Source organism: Emys orbicularis, chromosome 19 (genome assembly GCF_028017835.1).
Source record: "Emys orbicularis isolate rEmyOrb1 chromosome 19, rEmyOrb1.hap1, whole genome shotgun sequence".
NCBI classification, from domain to species: Eukaryota; Metazoa; Chordata; order Testudines; family Emydidae; genus Emys; species Emys orbicularis.
Genome location: NC_088701.1, coordinates 10,213,710 through 10,240,885, shown reverse-complemented (window position 1 = coordinate 10,240,885; position 27,176 = coordinate 10,213,710). Strand labels below are relative to the sequence as shown.

At 46.7% G+C, this 27,176-nt stretch overlaps 1 pseudogene; it reads right to left on the bottom strand.

Moving 5' to 3' along the window:
- The window catches only part of LOC135892056 (bromodomain-containing protein 4-like), a 145,883-nt pseudogene that overhangs the window by 15,866 nt on the left and 102,841 nt on the right, over positions 1-27,176 (bottom strand).

The window sequence follows — 27,176 nt, the reverse complement described above, 5'->3', positions numbered from 1 at the left end:
TTGGCCTAGAATTTTTAAGAGCTTTACACTGAGTTCAGCCTCTCCTAGTAGCTTAGAGTTCCTGTGCCCCATTCGCACAAAGAATATAGACCAAATGCTGGAGGGTAGGCAGGTCAGACCAGGCCACTAAACAACCCCTTCCCCCAAACCGACTGCATCCAGGTGTGGTGAACTGTTACCTTTTTAGGGGCGACGGGTGTTTTCAGTTCCTGTTTTTGTCTGTCTTTGTCCTGTACTCCAGGTGGCGGCACATTCTGCTCAGGGGGTCTGATTACAGGCCGCCCACCCTCCATTGGTTTCATTTCTGTTCCTGAAACACACACACACACACACACCACAGTAAGGGCAAAAGACCATTCCTGCAGGCTGCCAGGGTGTCTGAGTTTCCTAAAGCATTTAGGGAGTGATCCTGTCCCTTCCTTCCCCACTGTCGAGGGAAGGCCAATAGACTGAGGTGTAGACTCTCAGGCTTTCACAATGATGAGCAGTCCATTTCTCCATCTCAGCCTTCAAAGGGAAACAGACTAGCCCATGTTACACCCAAAATACACATTTCAACACTAACAGCGCAGGGGCTCCAACTCACTTTGCTGGATATGTGCAGGGGGTTTGATGCTCTCTGGGTGCTTGGGAGGTTCCTGTCGCAACGTGGGGCTGAATGTTTCGTTTCGGATGACTGGTGAATGCATCTTCTCTTCCTTTGCCGCCATGGGCTGGGATTGTACGACAGAGGGTGCTCTCAGCTCCTGCCATGTTAGCACATTGAGATAGGTCAGTCACTATCCAAACACCTTCCTTGATGTAAGTCCATCCCACATCCACAGAGCCAGTAACATCCTGAACAATCCACCACGAGGGTCCCACAATGGGGCTGGCCTAGCCTCTAATGCATGCTCATGGAGTGTGCACCATTGTGAGCATGTGCCCAAGCTACCCACACAGGTTGGGAACCCTGTGCTTTGAGAGCAGGCCCTTTGGGACCCCACATTCAGGCTATGCCTTCCTTTACCTGTTTTTTCGGCTGGATATTTTGCTGAGGTGGTGACTGGTGGCCCAGACCCTGGAACTGGGGCATCTGTGGGGAATGCATCATGAGAGGGGAAGGCGCTTCCCTCAAGTGACCTGGAACAATTCAGCACCAGTCAGTTAACCTGTCATCACTATCGCTTATCCAAACATTAACCAAGGTGAGAACTCGTCCTTGAGTCAGATCGAGCAGCACGCAGGTTGAGTTTAACCCAGGCACACCTTACAAATATAGGAAGACTCTACACCAGTTTGGCAGTTTCTGTAGTCTAGTCCTACCCCTCAGTACTTCCAGGTGTCACATGGGCTGCACTGCTACACAGCATGCACTAATTTAGAAGCAACTTTAGGACTCTGTCACTCAGATCAGCACACAAACAGCCATACACTTAATTGCATCTATTTATTGTTCTCCATAAGCCTGCCAGACTTGCATGGAGTGGTATTCAGATAGGGGGAACCTCCCACCAGCCTTCTTACTGTCCGGTGTCAGGCCAGTGCCATGGTTGTCACAGGCACATTCACAATGCACAAGGGCTGCAGGTGACTGGGCAGTGGCAAGTGAAAAGGATTTTGTTGGATTGCCCTTTGGATTTGGCCATGAAGCCTATGGTCTTCATTCTGAGGAATGGAAAAACTCCATCCAAAACACATTCATATTTTAAAGAATTTGTAAGCTCCCCTGTGCAATTTCTTCCACTGAATCACTGAACATTTACTATTTTAAAACTCTCCCCTTACATTTCTATGCCCCCAGTCTCTCTCAAGACCTCTGTTCAGGAATCACACATGCACTTTAGGGCACAGAGAACTGAGGGAGCACCTGGGGACATCCATTTCATTTGCTGTTCACTGAAATTTATAAGGGAAGTGAGCTTTCCTTTTTCAAGCTCTGGTTGGACTCAGCCAACACACTAAGGCACTAGAGAGGTGCTCAGCAGATTGTCTTATGGGTGGGGGGCAACTGAATTTCACTTGTCTGCCCTCTATTGTTATATCTCCCTGGCTTGTAACAGCTCACAGAAATCCTATATGATGATTTATGGCAGGAATGGAAGAATCCTGCATTCATTTGAAACTACAGGTGGAGGGGGGGAGAGAAGAGAGGGTGGGTGGGGGCACTGAAAGAGGCAGGATGTAGTAATTCCAATTAGAATTTAACCAAGGCACCATGGACAAACACCCCTAACTAGAGATCTTTAATGAACCAAAGTGAGCCTCAGTTTTACATTTAATTGGAAAGACAGGACTCCAGCAGCACCCTGCTGGGGGCACCAGCCTGGTGCTAAAGAGAACCACCTCCTGAATCGCTAAATGACCTGTAATACTTTTTGCAATGCCTGGGTTTTTCTTGGAGGCCTCTCCTCTCCCATCGAAATCCTGCTCAACCTATTGACATCTGAGAAGGTCACAGCCCAAAGTATGATGGCTGAAGGCCACTGACACATTCCTCTTATTTCTCCTACACACAGTTCAATGTTTAGCATAGGAGGAAAAAATAGCACTCCACCCAACAGCCAGGGGTCATTACATAACATATCTAAAACAACACAAAGGTAAGGAGAAGCAAAAAGAATTCATGCTAAATATTTAAGACAGAGAAAAATATATTTGTCCTTCACACAAAAAATGAATACCCTTCTTTCTGTACACTATTATCCTATAACAAAGCTTGTTAGAGATTGTAGAGAAAATATTCTTGATCAAGGGCACTATGAGGGAGACTAGGCTACACCATTATCAGCTCAAATAATCTTACAAGGGTTTAAAACATGCCCATAGCTAGGAGGGACAAGGCCCTGTCTATGTCTCAGGGACCAGTCTGAGCACTTCGCTTGAGACTTCCACTCGCCCAATCTGGGTAGAACCACTCACGCAGTCATAGGCACTTTATGTCCTTTTCAGCTGTGCCTCCACTGGAGCATACTCCTGAAGGGCTGTCATTACGGCAGGGAAAGCACTTTGGGAAGGGTGCTTGCCATCTGATCACGTGCTGGGGGCTAGCATACATGTCTATGTTTAGTGTTGTACTGCTAGCTTGGCTATTCTGGAGATGCTGGCTCTTCCCAGAGTTTGACGGTCACCAGATTCTAACTATTTGTATTTTAACTTCTAATAAACTACTCAAGGGGACAACTTAAAGTGCTTGGCTAGTAAACAATACTTAACAGCCGTCCTCCTTAACTTCAGTTTATCTCCTTTTACCGGATACTACGCTGGCAGTCATGCACTTTCAATCCTTTCATGGGGAACGTCACAACACGCCTGCCAACAGCACGAGAACTTTAAATCCAAACAGAATCAGGAAGCCTGATCTGCTCCTGGGGAGGTGGTGATTTATGCTATTACTATGATATCACAAACCAAATGTCCTGCCAAAGGGAGCAAACAAGCCCCTTTTCTAGATGGAGCTCGCCAACTGTACCCTGATTTCAGGACAGCTAGACTTCTGGGCTGAAATGGGACGGGATGAATCTTAACAGGGCACAGCACTGCCAATTAGAATCTGTTTCCTAACTTTGAGCCCTACAACAGTTGGTTCCCCCATGGATTGGGATTTAAGCTCCCAGGAGAAAAGCTTAGAGTCCTCAATAGGCTATCAAGTTATCAAGGAATTCCTCCGAGACTAAGTACGTTAATTGATGGCCTGTCTGTGCTCTAAGCCCGATGCCAACTCACCACCAGTGTTCGCAAAGCTCAGAAGATTGTGGAACAATCATATTCCAACCAGGCATCCACCGCCCTTAATTTGTTACGAATTTTAGCTGCACTGATGTTAAGAACTCCGAGGGGAAATTTCAGCACTCACCCGTTGAGTAGGGGTCGGGCTTATGGTGCCGTGGTGATGGGTGGTGCTGGATGACTTGCTGAGGTTTAGCTGGCTGCAGGAGTGGATGCTGCTGTGGAGCTGGCTGAGGCGGAGGGATATGAGGAGGGAATTGCATGGGCTGCATGTGCATCGGCCTCTGCTGCTGCTGCTGTTGTACTGAGGGATGAGCAGGAGGCTGAAGGGGGGGTTGAGGCTGCGACTGGACCTTCACTGAAGGGAGGAGAGGAGTCTGCGGCTGCACTTTCTGCAGCTGTTGAAGGTAGAGCTGCATCTGGCTGGTGCTCAGAGGCAGGCTGTGATGAGGCGTGGGAGGCTCCTCATCCTCCAGGAGGACCTGGGGAGGCTGAGGCAAAGGCGGCTGGGGGAGCATGGGCTGCTGGCTTATGGCTGGTGACGCTGCTGGAGGACGCGAAGGCTTAGGGGGTAGTGCTGCGGCTCGATTACTGGGTCTCGATGGCTGCTGAGGCAGAGCGTTGTGCAAAGCTGGGGAAGAAGAGCAGGAATACATGGCATCACATACAACAGAAGAAAGAGAGCACAACTCCCCACAGCAAAACTGCACAAGTTGTTCTGCTTATTAGACCGCCCATGCCAAACAGAGGAAAAGATGTGCCATTATATCACACAGAATACCCATGGAATATAAATAAGATCCCATGGCATCTAACCCCGTTTCTTAATCACGTGACCATACGTCCTTCTCTAACACATCAAGTTATCCCCAGACTTGCACAGCCTGGGACCATGTGGTGCCAACTAGGGAACCCAGGGCTGTAGGAAAAACAATGACTTACTGTAACCATGTTTCTTTGAGATGTGACGCAGATGCGTATTCCACTTAGGTGTGTATGTGTGCTCAGAGCACTGGAGCTGGAGAAATTTGCCTAGCAGTACCCGTAGAGGGGCAGTGCTCATGCCTCATGGCTATATGAGGCAGCACCACCCCAACCATCCCTCATTGAATGCCCAGACATGAGAGACTGACGCAAAGTGGACAGACAGTGGGTCGTAGAATACACACCTGCATCACATCTTGAAAAACCACAAGTACAGTAAGTAACCATTTCTTCTTCTTCAAGTAGATGCAGCTGTGTATTCTATTTTCCACTTAGGTGAATTACAAGGAGTACCACCCCCTGGAGGTGGGGCTCAGAGTCTACCTAAACAAGGATTGCAGGGCAGCTCTACCAAAGCTTGCTTCTGCCCTGGAAGATGTGGTGATGGCGTAATGGTTCGTGAATGTATGTATCAATGATCACGTAGCAGCCCTGGAAATGTCCAATATGGAAAGATTACTAAGGAACACTCTGGACAATGCTTGCGTCCTTGTACAATGAGCTTACACGCACTGAGGAGTGTAGCCAAGGCTATTTCATGTGCTGTCAATGCAGGATGTTACCCATTTGGAGATCTGTGACGAGACCAGTTGACCCTTCATGCAATCTGCATATGGCACAAACAAATGAAGTGAGGCACAAAACAGTTTAGTTCTGTCCAGATAAAAAGGCTAGATATTGCCTGACATCTAAGATATGGAAATGCAGGTCCTCCAGAGATGAATGCGGTTTAGTAAAAAACTCCAGTAAATACATCACCTGGTTCCAATGAAACAGAAACCACTTTAGACAAAAACGTGGGGTGTGGTTGTAAAGTTACCTTGTCTTTGGAGGACTGTATACAAGGAGGTTCTGCCATTGGAGCTTGCAACTCTCACAGTCTCCTTGCTGATCTTATTGCTAACAGGAAAGCGGTTTTCTGACACAAGAGCAAAAAGGGACAAGATAATAGGGGCTACAATGGATGACCCATCAGAGTTGCCAGGACTGTGTTTAGGTCCGACAAGGGAACCGACTCTCATAATGGAAGATATAGACAAAGAAGCCCTCATAAGAATCTCATTACCATGGCACTGGAGAAGACTGATTTTCCCTGAACAGGGGGATGAAGTGCCGGTATTGCTGCCAGATGCGCTTTCAATGGACTAAGCCAGTGGTCTTCAACCTATTTACCATTGTGGGCCACATATGCAGGTCTATGTGTGTTCTGTGGGCTGCACCCACACAAAATAAATAAATATATATATATATATTTTGTGACAAAGGCTAGGTCCACACTACCCGCCCGATTCAGCGAGTAGAGATCGATCTTCTGGGATCGATTTATCGTGTCCCATCTGGACGTGATAAATCGATCCCAGAAGCGCTCCCCCGTCGACTGCGGAACGCCTGCTCACCGAGAGGAGGAAGCGCTGTCGAAGGGGGAGCTTGCCTGCGCCGCGTGGACCTGCAGTAAGTAAACTTAGTTCGATCTAGGAAACGTCGACTTCAGCTACGCTATTCTCGTAGCTGAAGTTGCGTTTCCTAGATCGATCCCCCGCCCCAGTGTGGACCAGCCCAAAGTTCCTCCTCTACCTTGGTGGGTCCTGCACTTATTGGCGGATTTGCTCGCTTCACAGATTCACCCTGTGGGTCAGGAAACAGACCAGAGACCTTCCCCTCTGGTAGAAGCTATAGTCCAGGTCAATTCCTCCTGTGTTTGACCAGGAGTTGGGAGGTATGGGGGGAACCCGGGCCCGCCCTCTACTCCGGGTTCCAGCCCAGGGCCCTGTGGACTGCAGCTGTTTAGAGTGCCTCCTGGTACAGTTGCACGACACCTACAACTCCCTGGGCTACTTCCCCGTGGCCTCCTCCCAACACCTTCTTTGTCCTCACCACCGGACCTTCCTCCTGATGTCTGATAACGCTTGTACTTCTCAGTCCTCCAGCAGTATGCCTACTCACTCTCAGCTTCTTGCACTCCTCTTGCTCCCAGTTCCTCACACGCACGCACACACACACTTCCTCTCCTCTGGCTCCCCGGCTCCCCCTGGCTTGACTGGAGTGAGCCCTTTTATAGCATCAGAGGGGCCTTAATTAGAGTCAGGTGCTTAACTGCCTCACCTGACTCTTAGCAGGTTAATTGGAGTCAGGTGGTCTATTAGCCTGGAGCAGCCCCTGCTCTGGTCACTCAGGGAACAGAAAACTACTTATCCAGTGGCCAGTATATCTCCCTTCTGCTACTCTGCTGTTCCCAACTGGTCTGGGTCTATCACAATATATATAACCTGTATGGCCCTGAGGATGTCACATGGGCTGCAACTGTGTGCTGATTGGGGCAGGAGTGGCCCACGGGTTGAGAACCACTGGACTAAGTGCAAGCCCCCACGTCTAAAGGTGTAGCAGGTACTCCTAGATGTCGTGGGGAGAAGTCAGTTTCGGTTGGATTCCACGAGCTAATGACCATACCAAAAAAGGTTTACATTTTGCTGAGTAGGCCATTCTGGTAGAGGACTTTCTACTGTTGAGCAGCACTTGTTCGATAGCCACTGAACACTGCTCTTCCTCCTCATTCAGGCATGCAGAAGCCATGCCGTGAGATGCAGAGAGCTGAGCACGTGATGCAAGATGCGTCCGTGATTCTGATTTAGCAGGTTGTGATGGAGAGGAAGCCTCATGGGAGGCTGAATTGACAGCATGAGAAAGTCAGAGAAGCAGCTTTGTCTTGGCCACAATGTGGCACCAAGAATGATCTTGGCCTGAGCCACCTTGAGCTAGAGAATGACCTGAGGAGGATCAGGACCACAGTGAGTTTGGACAGGGAGGCTTAACTGAGGCCCAGTTGAGAGCAGAACAGACGACATTTCCTCTTGTCCCTTGTAGTGAACAGGTCGATCATTGGGATGCCCCAAGCTGTGAAGATGACCCAGAGGACACTTGTTTTCAGGGACCATTTGTGTCTTAGGGAAAAATACTTGCTGAGATAGTCTGAAAGTTATTTTGAACCCCAGGCAAGTGAATGACTATCGGAGTAACATTCTTCTCGATGCAGAACTGCCACAGCCTGATTGCCTCTAGGCAGAGCAATCTGGAGCATGCTCCCCCTTGTTTGTTTACATAACACATCGCGGTGATATTGTCAGTAAGTATGCGAATCACCGAGTCTCTGATATGTTGCCAAAAAGAGTGACATGCATTTTAGATGGCCCAAAGCTCCAGCAAGTTGATATGGAGTGAGGCTTCCTGTGCCGATCACAGTCTCTGTACTTTCAATGACCCCAGGTGCACCCTCCAATCCATCAGGGAGGCTTTGGTAACAACCGGACTTGGTTGGCGAGGGCTGGACAAAGAGAACGCCTTGGCAAACATTCTGTGGACACATCCACCACTGCAAAGAGTCTACGACTAGTGGAGGCAGATGAACCAGTCTGTTTAGAGAATAAAGAGTAGGATGCAAGACTGTCCTGAGCCACATTTAAAGGGGATGGAGGTATAACTTTGCAAACTGGACCACCTGTGTGCAAGCAGACACGTGGCTCAAATCTCAGGCATGGTCTAACTGTCATGGAAGGCTGAGATTTCAGACTGAAGCAAAGATGGCGAATTATCTGAAAACGGTCAGTCAGCAGAAATGCTCCTGATGTCGTGGAATATAACAGGGCCCCAAGTAACTCAATATTCTGAGTGGGAGCCAAGGTTGGTTCCTTTCTGGTGTTTAGGGTGAGACCCAGACAGTCAGGCAACCGCAGTGTGGTACTGACATGAGCAAGAACTTCCTCTCTGGATCTGCCCCATAGTAACTAGTTGTTAAGATACAGGAAGATGTGAATTACATTCTTCCTGAGATATGCCAGAACAATTGTGCATTTAGTAAAAACCCTGGGGGCAGAAGAGAGGCCAAATGAAGCACCGTGTACTGAAACTGGCATTCTGCCATGATGAACTGAAGGAATTTTCTGTGACTTGGTATAATTGCACTCCTGGGGGAATTCTGTGCCAAAAATTTACAAATTCTGCACTAAAAAAGAGAAAGTTACTCATCTTGTGCAGTAATGTAGGTTCTTTGAGATGTGTCCCTCTATGGATGCACCACTCTAGGTGTTCGGGCACCCCTGCACTCATAATCAGAGATTTATGGTAGCAGTGCCTGGCAGGATCACACATGCGCAGTCCCCGTCTTGCGCTGCTTCAGGTGGTTAATTAGCGCTGTGCGATAAACTCCCCCTCAGTTCCTTCTCTACTGCAGAGCCTAGCAATAACTCTGAAGTAGTTATTGCAACGTTACTGCACAAGGGAGTAACTTTCTCTTCAAGTGATGTCCCTGGGTGATTTCAGAGCAGTACCCTTCGGAAGGCTTCGGAGTTGAAGTCGTAGCAGACGAAAGCACAGTGAGTCCAAACAGGGCATTGGAGGTTGCCTGTTGTTCTAAAGTGTAATGTTGAGTAAATGTATGGGCTGACACCTAGGTTGTGGTCTTACAGATTTCCGCAACAGGGACACTGTTAAGAAACGCTACAGAGGTCGATAAGGCTCTGGTGGAATGCGTGTGAATCCCCATAGGGCAGTGGTGGGCAACCTTTGGCCCGTCAGGGCTATCTGCTGTCAGGCCGTGCGACAGTTTGTTTACATTGCCCGTCCGCAGGCACAGCCGCCCGCAGCTCCCAGTGGCTGCGGGAAGCAGCAGTCAGCATGTCCCTGTGGCCTGTGCCACTTCCCGGAGCTCCCATTGGCCGGGAACAGTGAACCGCGGCGATTGGGAGCTGCAGGTGGCCGTGCCTGTGGATGGTCAGTGTAAACAAACCATCTCGTGGCCCGCCAGCGGATTACCCTGATGGGCCGTTTGTGGCCCACTACTGCCGTAGGGGGTTGTTGACCACATTGGGAGTAACAGTTTTATGCAATCTGAAATCCATTTGGAGAGACTCTGTGTAGATATGGCGTTCCCTTTGGATCGTTCAGTGATTGAGACAAACCGTTTCCGAGACTTACAGAATGCTTTTGTTCTAAGTAGAAAGCAATTGCCCTGTGTACACCCAGGGTACATAGTGTGGATTGTTGTCTATCCTGGTGGGGTTTAGGATAGAATGTCAGAAGGTAGATAGGCTGGTTGAGGTGAAAAGATGAGGCAATCTTGGGCAAAAACTTAGGATTTGGTCTCAAAAACTTTATCTTTGAAAAAGACTGTCTGGCAGATCTGCCAAAAGAGAACCCAATTCTCCCACCCATCTGGCAGATGTAATGGCAATGAGGATCACTACTTTCATAAAAAGATGTAACAAAGAGCATGTCGCCATGGGTTCAAATGGAGGGCCAGTTAGGACTTGGAGGATAGGTTGAGTCCCATGGTGGGGTAGGTTCTCTCACTTCAGGATAGAAATTGCTGAGGCCTCTGAGGAATCTTTTGGTGAGTGGGTGAGCAAATATGGAGAATTCATCTACTTTGCTGTGGAACGCTGTGATAGCGGAGAGCTGCACTTAACTGAGCTCATGGAGAGGCCTGACTTCTCAATATTCCAATAGTCCAATATTCAGGGTAAAGAGGCTGACACAGCCGGAATTCATTTTTGTTGGCACATGCCTCAAATTGTTTCCATTGGTGGAGGCAGTTGGTGTGGCTGGTTGTTCTGTGACTGTGTTTTGTACTTCATTGGAACACGTTATTTCAGGTTGCTTGAGCCATGGAGTAGCCACGCGTTGAGATGGAGTCTTTGGGGATCTGGATGAAGAACGTGACCTGCATCCTGAGATAGGAGACGAGGCAGAAGCGGAAGCATCCATGGTGGGGATACTGATAATTTGAGACGGTAAGGATACCAAGTTTGGCAAGGCCACGTGGGGGCTATTAGAATTACCCTGGAGTTGTCCTGCCTGATCTTGTGGATCACCAAGGCCAAAAGGGAGGTTGGGGGAAACGCATAAAGGAGAGGAGTGTTCCACTTCATGAGGAAGGCATCGCCCAGAGAGTGGCGACTGAGCCTCCCCCCAGAGCAGAACTGTGGGCATTTGGTGTTTTGTGTGGCTGCGAACAGGTCTATTGTCAGGAATCCCCAATGTTTGAAGATGTCCCAGAGCATGCGTGTTGAGTTTCCACTTGTGGTCCTGGGAGAAATTCCTGCTTAATGGATCTGCCGTGGTGTTCTGGAAGCCATGTAGGCATGTTCTGGCGGGGACTTGTGGGCTGATTTGTACTGTAGCAATCAGGTTGGTCAATGTGAGGAATCGCTGTTGTGGTAGAGAGGCCATCGCCTCGAGAGAGTTGAGGAAGACTCCAATGAACTCTATTTGTTGCACGGGTATTAGTGTGGACTTTTGGCATTTATTTAGGGCAGGGGTGGGCAAACTTTTTGGCCCGAGGGCCACATCTGGGTGGGGAAATTGCATGCAGGGCCAAGAATGTAGGGCTGGGGTTGGGTTGTGGAAGGGAGTGCGGGGTATGGGACGGGGTGCAGTGTGCAGGAAGGGACTCAGGGCAAGGGGTTGGGGCAGAGGAGGGGTGTGGGGTGTATGAGGGGGCTCAGGGAAGGGGGTTGGGGTGCAGGAGCGGGGGCACAGTGCAGGAAGGGGCTCTGGGCAGGGGGCTCAGGGCAGGGAGTTGGGGTGCAAGAGGGGTTCAGGTGCGCTTGACAGCCCTAGTGGAAAAGGTTTTTTTGGGGGGAGGGGCTGAGGGGTGGGATTGTAAGGGAGTTGGGGAACCTTCCCCATGCAGATCCTGGCTGACCCCAAGCCTCTCCCATTCAGTCAGGCACATCTGCCCCTGTCCCCGCACCTCCCATCCCCAGGGGTCTCTACAGCCTCCTTCCCCATCCCCATGTGTCCCTGCAGTCCCCCTCCCCCATCCCGTCTCAATGCTGTCACCCCACTAGCTCCTGAGCCCGCGCCCCAGTCTGCCCCCCCACTAGCCATTCTGAACCCATGTCTGTTACCCCCCAGCAGCCCCATGTGCCCCACTCTGTTCTAACCTGGCTCCATGGGCACGGTGCTGTGATGAACTTCTGCTCCTGGGGGAATTCTGCAGCACTGGGCACGCACAGAATTCCCCCAACACAGAAAATACATTCTGCCCCCAAAGTGCTGCAATTCTGCCTTCTGCCCACCAGAGGCCGCTGTGGCACCAGAACAGCCAGCTGCGTTCATGCTGCTGGTTCTTCTGGCGCCACAGTGGACTCTGGTGGGCGAAAGGCAGAACTGCAGCACTTCTGGGGCAAAAATGTAATTTCTGCTGAAAAAAATTTCTGCGGGACACATGAATTCTGCATGTCTGTAGATGCACAGAATTCCCCAGGAGTAAATAATTGCCATGTGAAAGTAGGTGTCCTGAAGCTCCAGAGCATGCAGGGAAGACAGTCTATAGAGTGACCATTCAGAACCCCATGTACCTGATGTATTTGTTGAGGCCTTACTTCTACTCCCAGTACTTCCTGGTATCCAAAGGAGAAGCTATGCCCCGTGTTCCAGTGGAACCTTCCCCACTGCTTCCAAAGGCAGCAGAGAGTAGACCTCCTCGAGGAGCAGTATCTCATGAGAGGGGTCCCTGAAGAGGGACAGGGAGGGAGGGTTGGGAGGTGGTGTAGAGAGGAACTGGATGGCATAACCCAATCTGACGGTACTTAGGACCCCGCTGTCAGTAGTGATTGAACCCCAATCACTGTGAAAGAGGGCCAGCCTGTCCCCAAAAGAGGGAGATGAGGAGGAAGGAGCAATGACTAGGACAGTGCTCTGGAGCAAGGAGTCAAATGGGCACTTGGAAAGGCACCAGGGAAAGGTGTGGGGACTGGCCAAACCCCAAGCCCAACAGCTTCCTCCTGTGGGATCTATCCCTCTTTCTGGTGTAATCCTGTGCCTCAGGGCATGTCTACACTTACCTCCGGAGAGATCGATCCAGAGGGGGTCGATTTATCGCGTCTAGTGAAGATGCGATAAATCGACCGCCGAGCGCTCTCCCGTCGACTCCGGTACTCCACCAGAGCGAGAAGCGTAGGCGGAGTCGACGGGGGAGCATCAGCAGTCGACCTACCGCAGTGAAGACAATGTAAGTAGATGTAAGTACGTTGACTTCAGCTATGTTATTCATGTAACTGAAGTTGCGTAACTTAGACCGATCCCCCCCAATGTAGACCAGGCCTCAGAGGAGGGAAAGGCTGGCCAAATGTGCACTGCAGACAATACTGCTGCCGCTGGATGCCACAGTGGCGCCTCTGCAGCCTGAAGGACTGCAGGGTAGTCCTGGAATTCTTAAAGGACCGCAGCGTCTCCTCAGTTTTGTCTGAGAACAGTGTTCAGCCGTCGAAGGCCAAAGAAAGCCAGGAACCCCATCTCATGGTGACCACATAGGCCACCCACCCTGGCCGAGGTGTTCATGATATCGAGTGTGGATTACAAAAGGCATCTTAGCCACCAAGCAGCCCTCAGTGACAAATACCAGAAAATTCCTCCTGACATAGCTGTCCAGTTAACAAAACTGTACTTGGACAGCAAGGCTTGCTGATTGGCAATTCACATCTGTAAGGAAAAGGTGGTGTAAATCTTCCTGCCCATGAAGTCCAATCGTTTAGAATCCCTAATCTTTAGGGGTGAACTTAAACCTGCCCTGCTGGGCTCTGTTGTTCACTGCAGTTACAACTACTGAATTTGGGGCCAGATGGGAGTTAAACCCCTCAAATCCCAGCATGGGAATGAAATAGTGCTTTTCTATGTGCTTAGCTATAGGTGGTGTCAAAGCCAGAGTGCTCCAGAGGGCCTTAGCCAGTTCAAGGAGCACACTGCTGATAGAGAGGGTGACTCTCCCAGGGGCACAGAGCTGTAAAATGTCCATCAATTTGTGGGGGGTTCTCTTAAAAACAACAACAAAAAACAAAAAACAAACTCTGCTTGGATACCAAGAAAAGCAGCTACATACTGCAAAAGGACTTGGTACACCTTAAAATCCAGTACCAAAGGGGAAGATGAGCCATGCAGCACAGCATCATCTGGAGATGAAGATGAGGCCCTTAACTGAGCCAAAGCCGGATCTTGTTCCAGGGATGACGGACCCAGATGGAACAACTCTGGACGCGCCACAGGGAGGACTGCCAGTGCCTTGGCCTGCAGTGGATCGAGGGTCACCACCACAGACTGGCCAGCAATCTTGCCTTTGAGCAAGATGAAGAGTAGGACCTCTGCGACCGAGGAGTGTCCCACGGATTCCACTGACATGGATAAGGCACTGGTGGCCAACAGGTGCAGGGCCAGGGACCTCCGTCCTGAGCATGAGATGTGCGCCAATCCGGTTACATGTAACAGTCCATCAGTGGCCCTCAATGCTGGTCGGGCAATGGAGAGTGGGAGGATGACAACCCTGACTCAAAGGAGCCTCAGGATTCCGGAGATAAGGGCAGTGCCAAACCAGAGGGAGCAAGTAGATGTTTGACTCGTCTACTGTCCAGAATGAGGCAGGAAACAGAGCTGCCAATGGAAGCAATACCATTGGTACCAAGCATGCCAGTGCTTGAAGCAGTGTCAGTCCCGAAGTGAACAGTGGTACCAGAGTGTCTGATGGCACCGTCAAGAGTGGTGAAAGCCACCATGGAAACATCTGCTGTGCCGACTGCAGCAGTGCCGAGGAGGTTCCTGGTACCGGGGTCCCACGTACCAATCAGAGTACCAGCCCTATTTCCACAATTTGTGGAAGGGGAACATTGGGGCGCAGTGTCAACAGACCCAAGGATTCAGTAGCTTGTTCAATAGAAGGGGCTACAGTTGACAGAGACTTGGCAAAGTCCTGGACCAAAGGAGAGGTCAGGACTGAAAGGCAGAAGGAGGTCTGTAGCTAATTGGTATGCTGCCGACGCAGAAACAGTCGGTACTGGCATCTCCCTCATCAGTACCAGACTCAATGGATGTCCAGAGGCTGGAACCAAAGTCAACGGTAAAGGGTTTCTCACCTCCCTACTAGGTACCGGGGAACGGTTAGAAGCACCAGCTCCATGCTGTTCCATGCTTTTCCTGGGGGAGGTGGAAGAGTCACCACAAAACCTGGAGCAGTCCCTATTGGCGGATGTGATTGCAGAGCCATTGGCCATTATCTTTGAAAACTCATGGCAATCGGGGGAGGTCCCGAATGACTGGAAAAAAGCTAATGTAGTGCCCATCTTTAAAAAAAGGGAAGGAGGAGGATCCGGGGAACTACAGGCCAGTCAGCCTTACCTTAGTCCCTGGAAAAATCATGGAGCAGGTCCTCAAGGAATCAATTTTGAAGCACTTCAAGGAGAGGAAAGTGATCAGGAACAGTCAGCATGGATTCACCAAGGGCAAGTCATGCCTGACAAACCTAATTGCCTTCTATGAAGAGATAACTGGCTCTGTGGATTAGGGGAAAGCAGTGAACATGTTATTCCTTGACTTTAGCAAATCTTTTGACACTGTCTCCAACAGTATTCTTGCCAGCAAGTTAAAGAAGTATGGGCTGGATGAATGGACTATTAGGTGGATAGAAAGCTGGCTAGATCGTCGGACTCAACGGGTAGTGATCAATGGCTCCATGTCTAGTTGGCAGCTGGTATCAAGCAGAGTGCCCCAAGGGTCGGTCCTGGGGCCGGTTTTGTTCAATATCTTCATTAATGATCTGGAGGATGGTGTGGATTGCACCCTCAGCAAGTTTGCAGATGACACTAAATTGGGAGGAGTGGTAGATACGCTGGAGGGTAGGGATAGGATACTGAAGGACCTAGTCAAATTAGAGGATTGGGCCAAAAGAAATCTGATGAGGTTCAACAAGGACAAGTGCAGAGTCCTGCACTTAGTAAAGAACAATCCCATGCACTGCTACAGACTAGGGACAGAGTGGCTAGGCAGCAGTTCTGCAGAAAAGGACCTAGGGGTTACGGTGGATGAGAAGCTGTATATGAGTCAACAGTGTGCCCTTGTTGCCAAGAAGGCTAACGGCATTTTGGGCTGTATAAGTAGGAGCATTGCCACCAGATCGAGGGACGTGATCATTCCCCTCTATTCGGCATTAGTGAGGCCTCATCTGGAGTACTATGTCGTTTTGGGCCCCACACAACAAGGAGGATGTGGAAAAACTGGAAAGAATCCAGCGGAGGGCAACAAAAATGATTAGGGGGCTGGAGCACATGCTTTATGAGGAGAGGCTGAGAGAGCTGGGATTATTTAGTCTGCAGAAGAGAAGAATGAGGAGGGATTTGATAGCTGCTTTCAACTACCTGAAAGGGGGTTCCAAAGAGATGGATCTAGACTGTTCTCAGTGGTACCAGATGACAGAACAAGGAGTAATGGTCTCAAGTTACAGTGGGGGAGGCTTAGGTTGGATCTTAGGAAAAACTTTTTCACTAGGAGGGTGAAGCAGCTCTGGAACGGGTTACCTAAGGAGGTGGTGGAATCTCCTTCCTTAGAGGATTTTAAGGTCAGGCTTGACAAAGCCTTGGCTGGGATGATTTAGTTGGGCATTAGGTCCTGCTTTGAGCAGGGGGTTGGACTAGATGACCTCCTGAGGTCCCTTCCAACCCTGATATTCTATGATTGGTCTTATGAGACCGTCTCCTCGGCACAGTCAACAGGGAAGAGCCCCTATTGAAGTACCTGCTCCAGAATGTGAAGTGGCAGTGCTGTTGGAGCCCAAGGGCAACCTCTGACCCTCTGAGGGCCTTGGAACCAAAGCAGGCCGCATGGCCTGTTCGAGCAGGCGCTTCTTTAGGCGAAGGTCCCGAGCCACTTGAGTCAGTTTCTTAAAAACTGATCGGCAGATTGCGCAATGCTTCTTGACATGGGCCTTGCTACCGGGGATCGCTTCCCCACATGAAAGACAATGTTTAAACCCCAGGAGGGCATCACTGCGGAAACAGACTGGTAACACAAACTACTCTAACATTAAGAGTACTACTAACTATATACAAGAGAAAAAACTAAATTAGTTGAGAGGTTGAGACCACACAAAGCTCCGACTCCAGTCATGGGCGGTAAGAAGGAACTGAGGAAGGGTCAGGACAGCACTGCCTCATGTAGCCAGGACTATAACCACAAGGTGCGAGTGCCACCCCTCTACAGGTACTGCTGGGCAAATTTCTCCTGTTCTGGTGTGCTGGGGAGACACACACCTACATGGAATACATGGCTGCATCTACTCCAAGAAGAAGAAAGGGCTACAGCTTTAGACACACAGCATTGCCCATTAAGTGCTTACCTGGAGGAGAGACTACCGCATGTTGGTTCAAGTGAGGAGGAGTGCTATGCTCAGGTTGCTGGGGGAGATGGGGTGGCATCTCTGGCTGAGGAAGATGCATGATGGGCTGGGTGAAATGTGTGATAGTGTCAAACATGTTCCCTGGGAGCGGATGCTCCATGATGGGGACCTGTGCAGGTACGAAAGGAGGGGGAGAAGACTTCATCGGAGGCGGTGCTTGTTGAGGGACAGGCTGTGGAGGCAGTGGTTGCATCTGCTGCTGCTGCACCTGCTGATGGTGGTGGTGGTGATGCTAGGGAAGACAAAAACTCATGAGATCAGCAGAACACCACCTCATTTAAGTTTCCAGCCTTGTGTCATCTGGTATGCAGGGAGGCAGCTCAGAACAATTCCAGACATCAATAATGGAGGGACTGAGCCTGTGGTTGACTATAAGCTCCTGATCTAAAAGGGAGATCTAAATAAGAGTATTGTTTTAACAGCCTGTGTGCCCGGCCCAGCCCAACCTCTCTGATGATTCGGCGGTCAATGTATACTGAGGACGCTAATTCATAGGAATTCTCTCATGGCTCCAGGAGGGAGGCTTCTCCAAAACTCACCTTTTTTTGCTCTCTCCCAGAGTGCCCTTTCTTCTTCAATTTTGGTGCCATTTCTGTGGAGAAAGGAAGAAGGGATAATAAAAGGGTTAGCATCCACGTGCTGCTCTTCCAGGAATCACTGACACAAATATGGGAGCAACTAATATTACTGATCTCAGTTACAAGTACAACACTTAAATCACAGGAAGAGTAGCGAAGTTTTGGTGCTCACTGCAAACTGCTCTCTCTGAAGCACTCACGAAGAACACATTTTCAGACACAAAAACAGGCAGCTTTTCCCGGATTTTACCTTTGGAACTTACTACAGAGTCCTGAGGAAAGAAATTCAGTTTCCTTGGCTACATCTTTGTTCCTTCACAAAACCAGGAAGGATCAGAACTTTCAAAACATCAACTACAATGATTTACAAAGAAATTTCTTCAAGACTTTGACCAACACTAATTCTTCGGCCACAGGCCTTTGGGACACCAAAGTGACAGACTATAAGAATTGGTTAGCCCTTGCCTATATTAGAGTTTCTTGGAAATCTCTCACCAGTGCAGTGCCACCGGTGGTAACCAAAGTGGGAGTTGGTGTGGATAGGACTCAGGGAGCTGCCAGAATTTGTGTCATGGTGTCTTCTATACCCATGCTGACCAGTGTTAGATAACGGTGGTAAAAATGCCAGTGGTCTACTGAAAATACTTCCATTGCTACCATTGGTGGAGCTGGAATGATAGAAAAATCTTTCAAATAGCCTATTGGAGATACAACCTGACAGGGCTGCAGAGAGCTGGCTGTGAAGCAAGTGTTTTCACAGCTCATTAGTTAGCTCAAGAGCACTTATTTGAACATTACAATGTCAGTGATGGAGAAGAGAAAATAAATAGACAGCAGCCATGATAGAACAGATGCAACACAGAAAGCCATCCTTCCTCTCACACTGGAGAATTGTTAAGAGTTTGCATCCAAGGGCCTCTTGCTGTTTAAACAAGAAGAGGGCTTAAACTCACCGCTTTCTATCAGAGGTCATACTGGGAGTCAAACAGAAGAAACTTTCTTCTCCACCCTAAAACAAAACTGTCTGGGACTTTCAGCAGCTTTCACTACCAGTCAGCCTCTCTCCATTGGTGAAAATTTGTTATATATTAGAGCTTCCCAAGACTTCCTTTGCAGCTTACTTCAGAGTTTATTAAATCAACAAAAATGAAAGGCACAATATTGACCATCTGGCTTAAATTTCCTCCCCTGGAGAATTCCAGCCAAACACCTGAATCAATTCCCTTGCTTGAACGTGTTCTACTTCATCATTATTTGGCACGCCCAGTGGTGTGGGGTTAAGACTCAAGCACTACCCCTGAACATGGGTTTAAAACAGCCTTGGCAAAATTCTAGTGGCCCATTCATGCCCCAGGTGGTTTTTTTTTTTTTTTTTTTTTAAATCGGTAAGTCAAGTATTCCTATTTTCACCACCGTGAATCCTCATGGGAGGGGACAGGCAAATATGGTAGAATTTGTACTTAGGCTGGTAAATTGAAGCCAGACTAGATAATCACTTTTGTACCTTCCGGCCTTGGAATCTATGACATTTTCATAATTTTGCAAGGCCAATACAAAGTCAAACCATTTTGTAGCAAAATGTAAGATGATCTAGTAAGTATTCAGACCCCCTTCCTATGTATATCATGCTTCCTTCATATGTGTCTCTCATTATGAGTTTCCCTGTGGTATAAGGTAAATACAGCACAATTAAAGAATTCCTGGAGGTCCCTGCAGCCACCAGGGTCTATCATTACAGGGATTCCCTACGCTTTTCAGGAAGCGATCTCATTTTACCAGAGCAAGACCTCAAGTGTATTGACAGACTCTCATTCAACTGTTCACATTTTCCATGGTTCAGGCTGTTTTCGTGACCACTAGGAACAGCCCAAGCTCAGCTGCAGGTCAGAACATGTCCAAGAGTAAATGGAAGGTGGGTAGCAGAGATCCTCATTACAGTATTGGGAGATGAAGCATCAACACCATTGGTTGGGGCCACTAGTCATTTGAGGACTACTGTACAAATCTGACACTTTGCCAGTCTAACTTGGTACGAATAATTACTTAACTAGGCCTTGACCCAGAAGAAGACATTTCAAAGAGCCAATAAAACCTCAGTAAATTACATGCATTAAAGCTCATGTGCTAAACATCCATACAGAAGTGGATGGAACAAAAAATAAACAATCCTTTGCACTTTTCCTCCGAGGCTCGTTTTACAAATGGGGCCAAGTATCATCATTCCCATTTTACAGATGGGGAATCTAAAACATGGGAGGTTTAACGTCTCTCTTGAAACTGTACATGGTAGAGCTGAAAACTGGATCCCAGTCCAGTGCATTTTCCACTGGACTAAAATTGAAAAATGATTATGGTTAATCTGCTTGCAAACTTGTTTAAAAGAGTAGATTTTGACTTAAATATACAAAGCCATCTTAACCAGCCCCTTTGACGTTACTTTGCACAAAGGAGAAAGAGAGAGTGGTTGATGTTTTCTGCTATTAAGTGACTTGCCCCACATAGACTTTCCCCATCTGAGTCAAAAACCCAGGTAACCGAGAGAGAGGCTGAGAGAGAATTAATCACAGGAACACCACACCAATCAACTGAAGAGTCACCACCGAGCCACTGAAAGGCAAGAAAGAAACACAGCAACATGTAGGTCTTCAGGAAAATCATGTTTTACAACTATTCCCTGAGGTCTTTTCTGAGTTCCTACTCTATGACTGAGGGCAGAAAATAGAAGCCCCATACTAATCAGTAAACTAAAATCAAATTTACAGAAAAGTCGTCAAAATGACAGATGTCAGTCTCTGTAACAGTTAAGTATCTAAGAGACTGGTCTGCTTTACTGTGAGCCATACACTATGTGAGGGGTTTGCAAATGTGCTTTGGAGCCTGTAACTGCCACATTCTTATCTGATGCAAGTGTAATATATATAGCAAACAGAACCTGATTCACTTTGCTATAAACATTCTACTTGCTGATCCACTTTTACCTTGTCTGCATCACAAGAAACTTCCTACCATGCATACCAAACTAGGAGGAAACTGAATAAGCTGTGTGGCTGGGAAAAAAAAGTTACTGAAGGAACCAATATTTCTGTCATGTTCCATTTATTCAGAAGAAAAAATACCAATGGGAAGAAATCAAAGGATGGGATACAAACAAATGTGGGGGGTTCCAGGAAAGGAGGAGTTTTGTAAAAGGACACCACCACTTGAGGGGAAGAGACAAGGAAAACTATGAAATATTTGATCTTTGCAAATCAATGGGATTTGAGAGAATTCCTCTCGACAAGTTGCAGATTCGCTGCATAAGTACACAAGGAAGTTGCACTAGTAAACATTATCAGCGAAAAGGCAATTAAGCCAGTGTCACTCCTATGTGAATGGGACTGGAAATGGGAGATTATACATAGACAGTCCCCAGTTTCAGGAGTCAGCCAAAAATGCCATGTTTAATATATAACATTTCTCATTTGTACTTTATGTCAGAGACCCCCTAGCTTCATGGTTTCCATGCAGCTGATCAACATGTGTGTGTTTTGCAATAGTAAAGGTGTGAAAAAGAGGGACTATCAGACATGTTATAAGGCTGTGTGCAAGTATCAACCCTGAAAAGCAGTTAAAAAGGTACCAAGTGGTGTCACTCTGACCTAGTTGCTTCTTTGTACAGGTGTTTGCTCTCACTCCTATATTCCTCAGAGGTGTGATGGCTAGCTTCTAACCAAGCTCCTCAGAAGCGGCACGTTTGCTTACTGGTGTGCATATTTCTTGTAATGATATTGTCTTTAGTTTAAACTGAATTATTGACAAACTATCACATGTTTAGCCAAGATACTGGACCATGCTCTGCACACAGGTAAGAGAAAATGGTTTGGTCTGGATTGACAAGAAGCCCCATTCACTTTATATTGCTCTGAGCAAACGGTTGTGCATCTCCTGGTTTGTTTGGATCAGCAGTTCTGTTTAATATTAGACTCACGGGTGTGATTCCGTGGGACTAAAGAAGCTATGGACACAGCTCCACTCCGCTCCACTCCAGCCAGCCACAGTACACTAACCTTCTGGCCATTTAACTAACCAGGAGGTCTCCAGAAATGCAAGAACAGGCAAACAAAAGACAAAGTTATAAAACGTGGCCCAGAAAATCACTTTTCAGTTTTACTCTGAATAGTCACATCAGCTATTTTAGAGATAAAATTTTGCTGCTTTTTATTCTTATTAACCCTGCAGAGCCAACACAGCCAAGACTGACTGAGCTGCTGATTCTATTCCATCTCGTGTATCTACAAAATTGCTTATTAAGTTCCAAATCAGTGTTACACCTATGGAAGTCCATGAAAGGCACCAAGGGCTCCGCATGAACTAAATCTGGTTCACAGAACCATTATGATGGTTCTCTTCATACTGCATTTCAACTAAGCTTTGGCTCTTAGAGCCCAGGTTGAGATTTCAAGGCTGGTAGTTAGAAAAAAATTTCTACTTGTGCACACAGCACATCTGACACAGAAATCCTCAAGACACAATAAATATGGGATTCCATGATGCCATTCTCACAAAGTCACTTTTCAGAGTAGAAACACGAAGATCAGAGCCCAGTTTCCAGTACGTGAAGCCTCTGCTTACAATTAACTTATTCTATCAAATAGCTTCCCTCTCTGGAAGGTTCTAGGGTATCTTCCCCACTCTCACAAGTTTTTCCAATTATTAATTAGTTACTTCCCCACACTTTCACTGAGGAAGGTGAAATACTCAATATAACAGTATACAATTATACACTTGGTAAAAATATTCTTTCCATTTTGAAATGACTTCTTAAAACTGCAATTCCATTATACAAAAGGTACATTTTCTGTAGCAAACCAAACACTTTATTTATTTTTATTTAAAAACAAAATATAAAAAAACTATACAGCTTGTTTTAAAAAAGATTGTGGTTACATTACTGTTAAATCAAAAAGCATGCAGATAAAAATATAAAAATAAACAGATCTGTATAAAGTAATTATTTGTAGATGATAAATGCTAATTGAAGTGCCTTAAAAGGAATCTGAATCAAAATGGCAAGGACAGTCCATTCATTGTCAAATGCATTCTTACTTTCTAGGATTACAGTTTTGCTAGTAACATGCAGTTATACATTCCAGTCAAAATCAATCCCAGTTCCCAGCAGTTTATAGAAAAATAAAATACAACAGGAACAATCATGTGATTTGGAGAAAACATTTTAACAATGCTAAGAGACTGCAAGTAAAAACTTTACAAAATAGTTTTGGTTATAAAATAAACTTCCCTTGATAGCACAGAGAACCTCCATACTACCCTGGTATTAGAGATGAGCTCAAAATGTGAATACTGTGTATAAGTGACTCATGGTTTCCAGACTGTGTTGTGGTGCTTTCTTGGCATTTTGCTGGAAGACAATTAAATCTAATTGCTTCCCTTCCCCTGTTGTGCAGGGAGAGCAGATCAACTCATTGTGGCTTCTATGCCACTGACACAGTCATGTAAGGCAGAAGGGTTTCCTAAAAAATGTGGCTAAAGAAAGTTGTTAGCAGTAGCAAGAGCACTAAAGCCCAAGGTTCAAATTGGTCTTGGATAAGATGTATATCTAGCTACAGAAAAAGGGATACCTATATTCTAATGTGCTGGCATATCAGTTTATTGAATTTCTAATGGAACTATCACCTTAGTAGAAAAATGCTGATGCGATATTTGTCAAATTATTACATTAAAAAACACTAGGGTTTTGAAGAAAAAACCCAACAACCCTAATCTTAACAGGGCAAAAGAACAGTGATTAAAAATAGTACTTAGCTTTTCTATGTATCACAGTACATAAACACACGAAGGCCTGGATCCTGCAATCAGTCATGCAAGTGAATAGTTTCTTAAAATAGGATTACACTCAAGTGCAGGTGCCTAGTGGACTTTGAAGCTCTGTATGGTGCTTTACAAATATTAATTAGTTCTCCTTCCTCAATTCAGATGCAACCAGAATCAGCATGTTGTAAACTGACAAGGAGTGGTGTATCAAGATGGTAATTCTTCAGTGGGCTCAAAACCAAAGCAAAGCACTTTTCCTGACGTCTCATTAGAAAATATGGAAACTATGTTTTAAAAAATGAACATCCCCAGTGAAAAGAATAAAGAGAAGAATATCCCATACCCAAACTCCCAACAAAAGAGTTTCTATTAAAACTCACCACATTAAAATAGAATATTAAGCCAAATTTTATACAGTTATCAGAACAGTAAGGGTGCAAATTTGATCAGTCATAGAGCCTTGACAGTTGAATTTCAATAGTCAACTCCCCAACTGCATAGTTCTCCGAGTAACTACTCAAGTGGTTTGCAGGACCATAGATATAGCAGTGCTCTTCTGCAAAGCCCCTTTACTGATGCTTAGGGCCCTACCAAATTTATGGCTACGAAAAAAATTGTCATGGACCGTGAAATCTGGTCTCCCCCTGTGAAATCTGATCTTTTGTGTGCTTTTACCCTATAGTATACAGATTTCACAGGGGAGACGAGCTTTTCTCAAATTGGGGGTCCTGACCCAAAAGGGAGCTGCGGGGGAGGGGGGGGGTGTCACAAGATTATTTTAGGGGACTCATAGTACTGCCACCCTTACTTCTGCGCTGCCTTCAGAGCTGAGTGGCTGGAGAGCAGTGGCTGTTGGCCGGACGCCCAGCTTTGAAGGCAGTGCCCTGCCAGCAGCAGCACAAAGAAGGGTGGCAATACCATACCATGCTATCCTTACCTCTGTGCTGTTGCTGGCGGTGGCTCTGCCTTCAGAACTGGACTCCCAGCCAGAAGCCGCTGCTCTCCAGCTACCCAGCTCTGAAGGCAGCGCCACCGCCAGCAGCAGCGCAGAAGTAAGGGCATCAGTACCACAATCCCCCCTACAATAACCTTGCAACCCCCCACCCCTTTTTGGGTCAGGACCTCTACAATTACAACATCATAAAATTTCAGATTTAAATACCTGAAATAATGAAATTTATTATTTTAAAAATCCTATGATCGTGAAATTGACCAAAATGGACCCTGAATTTGGTAGGGTCCTACTGATGCTATTAGGAGTGTCCTTGGTGATTAATACAAAGTTAATTCTAGATTCTACTGAGAGAAAATTAATCTCTTATTTTTTCTTCCCCCATTTGGTGTTTCCCAGGGAGGAGCTACAACAGATAGGAGGTAGTGAGCACTTCGAAACATTATCTGCACAGTAAGGCCTTGGCTACACTTGCAAGTTACAGCGCTGTAAAGCCTCCCCCCAGCGCTGTAACTCACTCCCCGTCCACACTGGCAGGGCACTTACAGCGCTGTATCTCCCTGGGTACACCGCTGCAGGTACTCCACATCTCCGAGAGGAATAACAGCTGCAGCGGAGGTGGCTACGACTCACGGGTGTGAGTGTAAACGCTTGCAGGGCTGTACTAATCACCTTGTCAAGTGGTCAGTCCTCTCCATTGTTGTGACAGGCTGCAGGAATGCGGAAGTGCCGGTTTCAAAGCTCGTACCACAGAGAAAAGCAAATAGTTTGCAGCTTGCTTTGAGTGAGTAAATGAATGAGCAGGGGGCCGGGAGTTCGGAACTTGCAAAATAGAGAGCTGACACGTTCCAAAAAGCACTCTCTCTCCCCCAACACTCCCTGTCACAATCCACCCCACCCCCCCTTTTGAAAAGCACGTTGCAGCCACATGAATGCTGGGATAGCTGCCCATAATGCACCGCTCCCAACACAGCTGCAAATGTTGCAAGTGTGGCCACACCACTGAGCTGGCAGCTGTCAGTGTGGACAGACTGCAGCGCTTTTCCCTACTCAGCTGTACGAAGACAGGTTTACCTCACAGCGCTCTACAGCTGCACGTGTAGCCAAGGCCTAAGTTAAGACTACAGGGAATCAAGTTTCCTATTTCAGAACCCAAGGGCCAAATCACCTCTAGGAGTTTAGCAAAGTAAGTTTATTCATATAGAGCCATATGAGGTATTGAAGGTACAACTGTATGAGGGGAATGGTGGCCTACTGAATTAGTAGGCAGGTCAGCTGCTGTGTACAAGCTCTGCCAATCTGACACCTGGCATTCTGTTCACAAATCACTATGTGTGGATAGGAATGCCTCCTCAGATGCACCATTCAAACTACATCCTGAATGCAGGACACTAGGGTAGAATATCCTAGTTCATCTACATTTCCTAGGTGCCAGATGATCAGGAACTTTGGGCATTAAGCCCACTAAATCTGAATTGGTAGAGACTCCCAGCCCATGTGAGAAAAAGAGGATGAGAGGAAGTTTCTGCATAGAGGACCCCCCCACACCAAATCTAGATGCCCCCATTCTCTTAAGTTTCTCAGTCACCACAGTATATCGACGTTGTTAAGGAGTTTGATTGTTGAGAAGGGCAGGGCTGTCAAACATGACTAAAAAGCTACCTGATGCCTGATAAAGACAAAACAGAAGCCAATTAAATTCAAATGGGTGAAGTACTGTTGAGGAGGGAAGTATTTTCCCCCCTCAGATTCATAAGGAAACAGGAAACTCTATTAAGGAACAGATTACAAGTTAGCAGGGTCTGAAGTTTGAAAGGTCAGCCATTTAATCCATGCATAAAAATACATATTACAAACACAGGCAAAGTATCTTTCTTTTGCACAACTCACAGCTGAATTGGAGTTGACTCAAAATGTTCAACCCAAAAGTTTACCTCTGAGCTGAGCTACAGCATAGGAAGTTTCAGAACAAAAGCAAAATTTGCGAGAAAGCTGACACAAGTCAAGTTGAAACCTTAACTTTGGTGTTTGGAAATAATTTTAGTAGAATGGTTTCTACATATCAGTGGTCTTTGAGGCTTTTCAGGAGTCATCTCAGGCTTGCTAGCTAAGGCATGAACACAAAATAATACTCGAGATCTTTAGATGAGGTATAACATCACAATATTACTTCATTCATTAAAACTATGAAACATGAAACAATAGCTATGAAACATGGAGACCGAGTTCACCACAAGTATTGCCTCCCACATTCCCTTCCTCCCCCCAGTATGAATAAAACTGAGCTCTTTTGCTTCACTAAAGAGGTAAGAGGATATTCAAGCCAGAAGGACCCAGCACTGCACCTCTAAAGATAATTTCTGACTTCTTAACGTATATTTGTGTGTTCTGTGAGCTCTAGACACTCTCTGCCATAAAGATGCACCACTGTATATTATAGCCTGATCATTCATGACTGAATGATTAAGATCAAAAGAACAGATATGCTTACAAAACTTTTTGTATTCTGTAGAAAAAAGGTTACTTACATGCAACCTCACCTAAGGCTGAAGATACAAAAACCATAACTGAAAGAGGCAATGAAATCTATTCGAAATTTCACGGTACTTGCATAGAAAGTCAGGAGGTAAGAAAGTTACCAGCTAACTTGATGGTCGTGTTTAGTCTATATCACAAGTAGGTGTTTCCAGGATGAATTTCAATCTCATTACAATTCATAAAGATACTATCAAAACACAACTAAAATTAAACTGCACTAATCCTTTAATCCTGTACCTCTGTTTTCATAGATTATAAAACTAAGGGACCATTCTGTTCACCTGGTCCAATCTCCTGCAAAATATCCTCCAGTAATTTGTTTTCTCTACTAATATCAATCTTCAAGGTATTAAATCTTCCAGGGCTGATTTTCAATGTAAGTATAGTACTC